This window comes from Macaca fascicularis, chromosome 3, assembly GCF_037993035.2.
Source record: "Macaca fascicularis isolate 582-1 chromosome 3, T2T-MFA8v1.1".
Classification (NCBI taxonomy): domain Eukaryota; kingdom Metazoa; phylum Chordata; class Mammalia; order Primates; family Cercopithecidae; genus Macaca; species Macaca fascicularis.
Window position 1 is genome coordinate 74,136,278 of NC_088377.1, and position 10,820 is coordinate 74,147,097.

The window sequence follows — 10,820 nt, forward strand, 5'->3', positions numbered from 1 at the left end:
CCCGAATAGCTGGGTCCACAGGTGCCTGCCACTATGCCCAGCTAATTTTTGTATTTTTAGTAGAGACGGGGTTTCACCATGTTGGGCAGGATGATCTTGATCTCTTGACCTTGTGATCTGCCTGCCTCGGCCTCCCAAAGTGCTGGGATTACAGGTGTGAGCCACCTGGTCTGGCTTGGAGACAATGTCTTTAAAGAGGTGATTATGTTAAAATGAGGTCTTCAGAGTGAGCCCTAATTGAATCTGACCGGTGTCCTTGTAAGAAGAGAAAATTTGGACATGGAGAGACATCAGAAGCATGTGAGTGTGCTGGGCACAGTGGCTTATGCCTGCAATCCCAACACTTTGGGAGGCCGAGGTAGACAGATCACTTGAGGCCAGGAGTTCAAGACTAGCTGGGGCAACATGGCAAAACACTGTCTCTAATAAAAATACAAAAATTAGTCCGGCGTGATAGTGCACGCCTGTAATCCCAGCTACTCGTGAGGCTGAGGCAGGAGAACTGCTTGAACTGGGAGGCAGAGGTTGCAGTCAGCTGAGATTGTGCCACTGCACTCCAGCCTGGGTGACACAGCGAGACTCTGTCTCAAAAAAAAAAGATCTGAGGCCGGGCGTGGTGGCTCAAGCCTGTAATCCCAGCACTTTGGGAGGCCGAGACGGGCGGATCACGAGGTCAGGAGATCGAGACCATCCTGGCTAACACAGTGAAACCCCGTCTCTACTAAAAAATACAAAAAACTAGCCGGGCGAGTTGGCGGGTGCCTGTAGTCCCAGCTACTCGGGAGGCTGAGGCAGGAGAATGGCGTAAATCCGGTAGGCAGAGCTTGCAGTGAGCTGAGATCCGGCCACTGCACTCCAGCCTCGGCAACAGAGCAAGACTCCGTCTCAAAAAAAAAAAAAAAAAAAAAAGATCTGGGCCGGGCACAGTGGCTCATGCCTGTAATCCCAGCACTTTGGGAGGCTGAGGCCGGTGGATCATCTGAGGTCAGGAGTTCCAGACAAGCCTGGCCAACAGGGTGAAACCTCGTCTCTACTAAAACTACAAAAATTAGCAGGGTGTGGTGTCATGCACCTATAATCCCAGCTACTTGGGAGGCTAAAGCAGGAGAATTGCTTGAACCCGGGAGGTGGACGTTACGGTGAGCCAAGATCCCTGTACTCCAGCCTGGGCAACAGAGCGAGATTCTGTCTCAAAAAAAACCAAAAACAAACAAACAAAAAAAACTGTCTGAAAAAAACTTAATGAATTATTTCCAAGAAGGAAAAACAAAAATACAAATATAGAGATTCATGGAAAAGATGACAAAATAAGACAAAACTGACAAAATCCAGGAAAGAAGCAGAAGGGAGCCAGGCACCTGTAATCTCAGCAGTCTGGGAGGCCAAAGCAGAAGGATTGCTTGAGGCCAGGAGTTCAAGACCAGCATAGGCAACAAAGTGAAGCACTGTCTCTACAAAACATCAAAAAATCATCCAGGCATGGTGACAAGTGCTTGTGGTCCCAGCTACACAGGAGGCTGAGGTAGGAGTAAAGCTTGAGCCCCGGAGGTTGAGGCTGCAGTTCATGCAGTTCATGAGACATGTTCATGCCACTGCACTCCAGCTTGGGCGACAGAATGGGACCCTGTCTCGAAAGGGAAAAAAAAAAAGGATGTAGAAGGAAAAAACATAACTATCACACTGGGCATGGTGGCACGTGCCTATAATGCCAACTACTCAGGAGGCTGAGGCAGGAGGATCACTTGATCCCAGGAGTTCAAATCCGGCCTAGGAAACATATTGAGACACCATCTCCAAAAAACAGGTAAAATAACCATCACAGAAGTGAAGATGAAGCTAAAAGGAGCAAAAATAAAAGTGGACACTATGAAAAATATACTAACCAATATGGATAAAAATGAGAAAAGCAAACAATATAAACCAAAAAAATTAAATGTAATTAGAGAAAAAATGATAGTTGGCCAGGTGCAGTGGCTCACGCTTGTAATCCCAGCACTTTGGGAGGCCAAGGTGGGTGGATCACCTGAGGTTGGGAGTTCAAGACCAGCCTGGCCAACAAGACCAACCCTGTCTCTACAAAAAATACAAAAATTAGCCAGGCGAGGTGGTGCACACCTGTAATCCCAGCTACTTGGGAGGCTGAGGCAAGAGAATTGCTTGAACTTGGGAGGGGGAGGTTGCAGTGAGCACCACTGCACTCCAGCCTGGGTGATAAAGTGAGACTCTATCTCAAAAAAAAAAAAAAAAAAAAAATATATATATATATATATATAGCTAAAGAAGACAGACCAAAGACAGCCAACATGCACAATTGAAATTTCCAATGAAGATAACCAAAACATTAGAACAAATAAGTATTTAACTGGGTGTGGTGACTTGAACCTGTAGTCCCAGCTATTAGGTAGGCTGAGGTAGGAGGATCACATGAGGCCAGGAGTTCAAGGCCAGCCTCAGCAACAGAGTAAGACTCCCCATCTCTAAATATAAATAAATATTTAAAGATATACAGGTCAGGCGTGGTGGCTCATGCCTGTAATCCTAGTACAGTACTTTGGGAGGCCAAAGTAGGAGGATCACTGGAGGTCAGGAGTTCAAGACTAGCCTGGGCAACATGAGACACCCCCCCACCCACCCAACCCCTGTCTCTACAAAAAAAAAAAAAAAAAAATTCACTGGGCGTGGTGGCGCACACCTGTTGGGAAACTAAGGTGGGAGGATGGCTTGGGCCCCAGGGTGGAAGCTACGGTGAGCTGTGATCGTGACACTGCACTCCAGCCTGAACAACAGAGCAAGACCCTGTCTCAAAAAAATAAATGAATAAAGTATGAGCCAGTGATTTTTTGTTTTAAAACAAGCCAAGCCATCATTCACACACAAAGGCTAGAAACGATAGTTTTGAACATACAGGAATTCTGGGGATATTTTTCCCATGGGAATATTTTTCTTTTTTTGAGACAGAGTTTCGTCTTGTTGCCCAGGCTGGAGTGCAATGGCGTGATCTTGGCACACCGAAACTTCTGCCTCCTAGGTTCAAGCGATTCTCCTGCCTCAGCCTCCTGCGTAGCTGGGAATACAGGCATGTGCCACCACGCCTGGCTATTTTTGTATTTTTAGTAGAGACAGGGTTTCTCCATGTTGGTCAGGCTGGTCTCAAACTCCCGACCTCAGGTGGTCCACCCGCCTCGGCCTCACAAAGTGCTGGGATTACAGGCATGGACCACTGTGCCCGGCCTCCCATGGGAATGTTTTTCTTGAGGAAACTGCTAATGAATAAACATTACTCACCAATGGATAGCAAAGGGAACTTCAGCAAAGGGACAAGCAGGAGCACTGAGTGTATAGACCTGCAAAACTAAGACTAAACAAACCCAGGTTTTGGGGAGAAAAAACAATGTAAATGTTATCTACTCTGACAATATAGAAATGATGCAATAGAAAAATTAGGAGGACAAAGATTATGGAATAAACAAAGGTGAGTTTTTGCAGGCTGTTTCATCTATAATAACTGAGAGTTAAAAGATTATTTAAATCACATTTAATTAACAGTGTAAGAATAATATTAAGAAAAACAACATTGCTGGCTAAAATCAGATAATAGGTCAGTCACCATGGCTGGCACCTGTAACCCCAGCACTTTGAGAGGCTGAGGCAGGAGGATCGCTTGAGGCTAGCTACTTGGGAGGCTGAGGTGAGAGTATCATTTGAGCCCAGGAGTTCAAAGCTGCAGTGAGCTAATGATTGCGCCGCTGCACTTTATTTAGCCTGGGTGACACAGTGAGACTCCATCTCAAAAAAAAAATAAAAAGGGCCAGGTGTGGCAGCTCATGCTTATAATCCAGGCAGGCAGATCACTTGAGGTTGGGAGTTCGAGACCAGCCTAACCAACATGGAGAAACACCATCTCTACTAAAAATACAAAATTAGCTGGGCATGGTGGTGCATGCCTGTAATCCCAGCTACTCGGGAGGCTAAGGCAGGGCAAGCGCTTGAACCCAGGAGGTGGAGGTTGCAGTGAGCTGAGATGGCACCACTGCACTCCAGCCTGGGCAACAAGAGTGAAACTCTGTTTCCAAAAAAAAAAAAAAAAAGAATTCTTGAATCCATACTGATACAAATTCATTCACTCATTCACTCATTCACGGAGGAGAAGGGAAAGTTCTTCCTTACAGCAGAATTCCAACCAATAAGTGTGAAATGAATGATGAAAGCAGAAAATTGGCCAGGTGCAGTGGCTCACTTCTGAATCCTACCTAGCAATTTGGTAGGCCAAAGTGGGAGGATCGCTTGAGGCAGGAATTCAAGACCAGCCTGAGCAACACAGCTTTTCAGAGACCTTGTCTCTAAAAAAAAATTAGCCAGGCACGATGGTGGATCACTTGAGCCCAGGAGGTTGAGGTTGCAGTAAGCAGTGACTGCGCCACTGCACTCCAGCCTGGGCACCAGAGTGAGACCCTATCTCAAAAATATATATGAAATAAAAAATGAATAGAAAATTACCACTTGCAAACTGTTAGGTTTGAGATTTGATTTTACCCTACTTACAAACTAATACATCAGCCTCTTGCTTGTTTTATGGATGTGGCCTAAGAAACAAGACTCCTGGCCAAGCACGGATAATAGGTCAGTCACCATGGCTGACACCTGTAATCCCAGGACTTTGGGAGGCTGAGGCAGGTGGATCACGAGGTCAGGAGATCGAGATCATCCTGGTCAACATGGTGAAACCCTGTCTCTACTGAAAATACAAAAATTAGCTGGGTGTGGTGGCGCGTGCCTGTAGTCTCAGCTACTCAGGAGGCTGAGGCAAGGAGAATCACTTAAACCCAGGAGGCAGAAGCTGCAGTGAGCCAAGATCGTGCCCCTGCACTGTAGCCTGGGTGACAGAGCAAGACTCTGTCTCAAAAAAAAAAAAAAAACAAAAAACAAGTCTCCTGTCTCAAAGAACTTTATTGCTTACAGCATAGCAAGCAGCACAGGCAGTACAATAATTGCATCACTTCCCTTTTCCCTCCAACTTCCATGGGGTAACACGACATGACCCAGATGGATGCCTCAAAGACGGTGGGTTTGGATTACAGCTAAGGAACACTCAGCTCGGGGAATCTACTGTTTGTGTTTTTGTTTTTTATTGTTTTTTATTTATTTTTTATTTTTTAGAGATAGAGTTTCGCTCTTGTTGCCCAGGCTGGAATGCAATGGTGCTATTTTGACTTACCGCAACCTCCACTTCCTGGGTTCAAGCTATTCTCCTGCCTCAGCCTCCCCAGTAGCTGGGATTACAGTGCCATCACACCTGGCTCATTGTGTATTTTTTTAGTAGAGATGGGTTTTCTCCATGTTGGTCAGGCTGGTGTCAAACTCCCAACCTCAGGTGATCTGCCCACCTCGTTTATTGTTTTATTGTTTTATTTTTGTAGAGATGGGGTCTCACTGTGTTGCCTAGGCTGGTCTCGAACTCCTGGCCTCAAAGGATCCTCCACCTTCACCTTCCAAAGTTCTGGGATGGCTGGGCGCAGTGGCTCACACCTGTAATCCCAGCACTTTGGGAGGCCAAGCGGGGGAAATCACCTGAAGTCAAGAGTTTGAGACCAGCCAGGCCAACATGGTGAAGCCCTGTCTCTACAAAAATACAAAAATTAGCCAGGCGTGGTGGCGGGCACCTATAGTCCCAGCTACTCAAGAGGATGAGGCAGGAGAATCACTTGAACCCAGAAAATGGAGGCTGCAGTGAGCCGATATCGCGCCACTGCACTCCAGTCTGGGCAACAGAGTGAGCAGAGTGAGACTCCACCTTAAAAAAAAAAAAAAAAAAAAAAAAAAATGCTGGATTTATAGACATGAGCCACTATGCCAGGCTGAAATCTATTGTTTTTATACCAAGCAGTGGGCAAGCCTGCTCTTTGTCCAGGAGGAAACATTAACTTGTCTCTGAAGATTAGTAGCTGTATAAACAACTCTGAGAAAAGCCCCAAATAAAGAGCATTCTTGGGCCTTGCATTCTTGGCACACACAGCAAGACATGTAAGCACGCAACAGATCCATGGAGGACTTTCGTACAAAGATCACAGTAATAATTGTTTCAGGCAAAAATTATTGATGGGCTGGGCACAGTGGCTCATGCCTGTAACCCCAGCACTTTGGGAGGCTGAGGCAGGAGGACTGCTTGAGCCTAGGAGTTTGAAACTCACCCAAGCAACATAGCATGACCTTATCTCTAAAAAAAAAAAAAAAGTTTTAAATTAGCCAGGCATAGTGGTGTACACCTGAAGTCTCAGCTACTCAGGAGGCTGAGATAAGAAGCTGAGCCCAGGAGGTTCAGGCTGCAGTAAGCCGTGTGATTGAGCTACTGCACTCCAGCCTGGACGACACAGTGAGACCCTGTCTCAAAAACAACAACAAAATCGATGGATGCTTAAATTAGTAGGCACTGTTCTGATGAAAAACAGAACAGTCACATATTTTCCCACAAAATGTTTATTAAATGCTTATTAAATACAAAGAAAAGCTAGTAACTTTAAAGTAGAGCAATCTGGCAAATATTAACCAAGTGAACAAAGTTAACATCACCAGGAATGAGAAAAACTGACATCATGTGACTCTTCCTATGATGCCTTGAAAAGGACACATACTCTCTGGTGTTCTTGCAAAAAATGAACAACCTGGTTTTTTTTTTTTTTTGATAACGGAGTCTTGCTCTATAGCCCAGGCTGGAGTGCAGTGGCGTGATCTCCACTCACCGCAACCTCCGCCTCCCGGGTTCAAGTGATTCTCCTGCCTCAGTCTCCTGAGTAACTGGGATTACAGGCGTGCAGCACGATGCCCAGCTAATTTTTTGTATTTTTAGTAGAGACGGGATTGCACCATATTGGCCAGGACGGTCTCAATCTCTTGACGTCATGGTCCACCCACCTTGGCCTCCCAAAGGGCTGGGATTACGGGCATGAGCCACTGCGCCCGGCCATAACCTGCATTTAAACATAAGAAACTATCAGGGGGCCGGGCGCAGTGGCTCACGCCTGTAATCCCAGCACTTTGGGAGGCCGAGGTGGGCGGATCACAAGGTCAGGAGATCGAGACCATGGTGAAACCCCGTCTCTACTAAAAATACAAAAAATTAGCCGGGCGCGGTTGTGGGCGCCTGTAGTCCCAGCTACTCGGGAGGCTGAGGCAGGAGAATGGCGGGAACCCGGGAGGCGGAGCTTGCAGTGAGCCGAGATCGCTCCACTGCACTCCAGCCTGGGCGACAGAGCGAGACTCCGTCTCAAAAAAAAAAAAAAAAAAAAGAAACTATCAGGCCAGGTGCAGTGGCTCATGCATTTAATCCTAGCACTTTGGGAGGCCAAGGCAGGTAGATGACCTGAGGTCAGGAGTTTGAGACCAGCCTGGCTAACATGCCGAAACCCTAACTCTACTAAAAGTACAAAAATTAGCCCAGCATGGTGGTGGGTGCCTGTAATCTCAGCTACTCCGGAGGCTGAGGCAGGAGAATCACTTGAACCCGGGAGGCGGAGGCTGCAGAGAGCAGAGATAGCGCCACTGCACTCCAGCCTGGGCAAAAGAGCGAGAGCGAGACTCCGTCTTTAAAAAATTTGAAAAAAAAAAAATCATAAGGAAACATCAACTAACCCTTAGGTAAGGAACAGTCTGTAAAATAACAGGACAGTACTGAAAAAAAATGCCAAGATCATTAAAGACTGAAAAATTGCAGAACTGTTCCAGACTGAAGAACGTGACAAGTAAATGTGAAGAGTAATTCTAGATAAATAGAATCCTGGGCCAGAGATAGAACATTCATGATATAATTAGCAAAATTTGAATGAAATCTATAGATTGGATTCTGCATCAATGTTAATTTCTTATTCCAGGGTTAAATGTGATGTTTACAATAGAAGGATCTGTGGGTAGAGTATGGGAATTCTTCTTACTGTTTTTTACAAATTCTTTTTATGTTTGAGACAGGTCTCGCTCTGTCACTCAGGCTGGAGTGTAGTGCTGCGATTCTGGCTCACTGCAACATCCGCCTCCCAGGTTCAAGCAATTCTGCCTCAGCCACACAAGTAGGTGGGAATACAGGCATGCGCCACGACACCTGGTTTTTTTTTTTTTTTGCTTTAAATTCAGGGAAACGTGCACAATGTGCAGTTTTGTTACACAGATATACATATGCCATGGTGGCTTGCTGCACCCATTAACCCATCCTCTAGGTTTTTTTTGTTTGTTTGTTTTTGAAAGAGTCTCACTCTGTCGCCCAGGCTAGAGTACAGTGGCACCATCTCGGCTCACTGCAAGCTCCACCTCCTGGATTCATGCCATTCTCTCACCTCAGCCTCCAGAGTAGCTGGGACTACAGGCGCCGGCCACCATGCCCAGTTAATTTGTTTTTTGTATGTTTAGTAGAGACGGGTTTCACCACGTTGGTCAGGCTGGTCTCGAACTCCTGATCTCGTGATCCGCTCACCTCGGCCTCCCAAAGTGCTGGGATTACAGGCGTGAATCACTGTGCCTGGCCTTTTTTTTTTTTTTGAGGAGTCTCGCTCTGTTGCCCAGGCTAGAGTGCAGTGACATGATCTTGGCTCACTGCAACTTCCATCTCCAGAATTCAAATGATTCTCCTTCCTCAGCCTCCTAAATAGCTGGGATTACAGGCGTGCGCCACCACACCCAGCTAACTTTTTATATTTTTGGTAGAGATGGGGTTTCACCATGTTGGCAAGGTTGGTCTTGAACTCCTGACCTCAAGTCATCTGCCCACCTCGGCCTCACGAAGTACTGGGATTACAGGTGTGAGCCACTGTTCCTGGCCTTTTTTTTTTGAGACAGAGTCTGGCTCTGTCACTCAGGCTGGAGTGCAGTGGCATGATCTTGGCTCACTGCAACCTCTGCTTCCTGAGTTCAAGCAATCCTCATGCCTCAGCCTCCCTAGTAGCTTGGATCACAGATGCACACCACCAGGCTAGGCTAATGTTTGTATTGTTACAGAGACGGGGTTTCACCATGTTGGCCTGGATGGTCTTGAACTCCTGACCTCAAGTGATCTGCCCGCCTCGGCCTCCCAAAATGCTGGGATTACAAGCATGCGCCACCATGTCTGGCCTCCTCATAACATTTTTAACAGCAGTTATAATAAATCTGAATGCACACCATGTAATGCCTATGGAACTAATAACTCATCTTCTATTGTGCAGTGCTACTAGTCACATATATAGATGTTTTTGTGATTCTCAAATACACAAACCCACCTAAAAGCATCATATATCCAGATGTTCACTGCAGCCTGAATAGCAGATTAGGAACAACTTAAACATTAGTCAGTAGGTGACCAGTTAGTTGTGTCATTCTTTTTGAGACAGGGTCAGCTCTGTCGCCCAGGCTGAAGTGCAGTGGCAAGATCATAGCTGACTGCAACCTCCGCCTCCCAGATTCCAGCGATCCTCCCACCTCAGCCTCCGAAGTAGCTGGGACCACAGACGTGCAGCACCACACCCGGCTAATTTTTGTATATTTTGTATAGATGGAGTCTCGCTATGTTGCCTCGACTGATCTTGAACTCTCAGGCACATGTGATGCCCCCGCCTCAGCCTCCGAAAGTGCCGGGATTACAGGCGTGAGCCACTGAGCCCTGGCCCCTAGTTGTGTCATTCTTACAAAGAACATCACGCAGCTGTTACCGAGGACTTCCTATTAGTCTTGATATAGCACAATCTCCAAGACACTTAAAGTATAACACACCCTACAGTGTGTATTATGAATTGCCATTTGTGTGAGGAAATGATTATATTCATATATAAGTTTATACATTCAGAAAGCATTCCGAAAATTCATAGAGTATCCAGGGGTAACTTTGTCTCTAGTGTTGAACTAGAGGTGGGAGGAAGATTTAATTTCCACTACATGCCCTTTGGTGCCTTTTGAATTCAGAACAATTTCCATTATTTATTAAAAATAAAATATCAGCTGGGCGCGGCAGCTCACGCCTGTAATCCCAACACTTTGGAAGGCCGAGGCGGGAGGATCACTTGAACTCAGGAGGATCACTTGAACTCTGAAGTTTGAGACCACCCTGGGCAACACAGCGAGACCCTATGTCTACAAAAATAATATAAATAAAGTAAAATATCACGTGTTACGGAATCCCTGGTATTTGGCGGGACACTGGATACTGGAAACAATTGTGGAGCTCTTTGGAAATTTACCTTAATAGGGAGTCCTCTCAAAGGCAGGAATGACTCTACAAGGGTGAGTTTTCAAATGTGCCATGGGGGCCTCGGGCCTCAGCAGCATCCAGAGCCCTACGGACGGGCAGGTTCTTACGTCTCAACTCCCATCGCACCAGTTCTGCAGCTTTCTAAAGGTATCCAGCACTTTCTACCTTGCATTCTATCTTCATCTTCGCTAGGCCTCACAGCACCGCATGATCCCGGGGCAGGGTGCTTATCAGACTCGCGTGTGTCTCCAAGCCACCTAGGGCACCGTCAAGCACAGGGTCCAGAAAGCTCCAATGAAAGAGATAAAAGCGCGAACCCGGGGGGCGGAGCTTGCAGTCAGCCGAGATCGCGCCACCGCACTCTAGCCAGGGCGACAGAGCCAGACTCTGTCTCAAAAAAAGAAAGAAAGGCATAAAATCAGCAAAGAAAGGAGACTGAGGAGCAAACCGCGAGAGTAGAGGCGGGAGGAGGCCCACCCTACGCCCTGCCCCCGCGAAGCACAAGCCCCGCCTGCGTCCTGGGCTCCCGGGTCCACAAAGCTGGGCCCCGCTGAGCTGCGACTCCGGAACCAAGGAGCACGGTCGGCCGGGAATAGGCTCCTCCCGTGCGCAATGA

At 46.9% G+C, this 10,820-nt stretch overlaps 1 protein-coding gene across 12 annotated transcripts in view; it reads right to left on the reverse strand.

The window, feature by feature from the left end:
• Window positions 1–10,798, reverse strand: part of PSPH (phosphoserine phosphatase) — a 43,556-nt gene extending 32,758 nt beyond the window's left edge. For all 12 annotated transcript variants that reach the window (XM_065541936.1, XM_074034951.1, XM_065541928.1 and 9 more), the window contains exon 1: window positions 10,194–10,798. The gene's annotated coding sequence lies outside the window, so the exon portion shown is untranslated. The remainder of the gene's footprint in view (window positions 1–10,193) is intronic.
• Between the last annotated feature and the right edge of the window lie 22 nt (window positions 10,799–10,820).